This window comes from Catharus ustulatus, chromosome 2, assembly GCF_009819885.2.
Source record: "Catharus ustulatus isolate bCatUst1 chromosome 2, bCatUst1.pri.v2, whole genome shotgun sequence".
Classification (NCBI taxonomy): Eukaryota; Metazoa; Chordata; class Aves; order Passeriformes; family Turdidae; genus Catharus; species Catharus ustulatus.
In genome coordinates, this window is record NC_046222.1 from 27,996,003 (window position 1) to 27,996,621 (window position 619).

The following is a 619-nucleotide window of genomic DNA, read 5'->3' on the forward strand; positions in this document are numbered from 1 at the left end:
CAAAGAGCACATACTTCAGTACATAGCAAATAAAGATTCTGATTTCAACTTCAAATAGTCACTTTATATTTACTATAAAAATATAAAATTAGATATTTGAAAAGCAATCCTCCAGTCCAGATGCAATCTTTAACATGTTAACTGCACAGAAAACACAACTTTTGGGAGGAACTGTAAATAACAGAAGGAATAAATTCTTCTGATGCAAATCCTTATCCACCAGAACCAGACAGAACCAGACCAGGCTTCCTAATCTCCAGGTTCCTTTTCAACATAGGTACTTTCCCTCATCTCAGTTCTTCCTGACATTTTATTCCCACATCTTGCGCAAATAACTACTCCAGAAAGTTTCACAGGCAATTTCTAAAACCTTCTGCCTTCAGCATACCTAACAGAGATATCAGTGTGTTCACTTGTAAAGCTCCAGCAGCCTGAGTTTACAACCAGGAAAGATTTTTTTGGTTAAAAGGTGTAAGGTCACAGCAGTGTGCCCAGCTCAGACACTCATTCCCAGGGCTTCCTAGACTGCTCTGTAAGGGACAAATACAATAAGCACATGGACCCTTCCACACTAAAGGCACTGACATGAAAACACTTCAGAGTTAAACTATACAACACC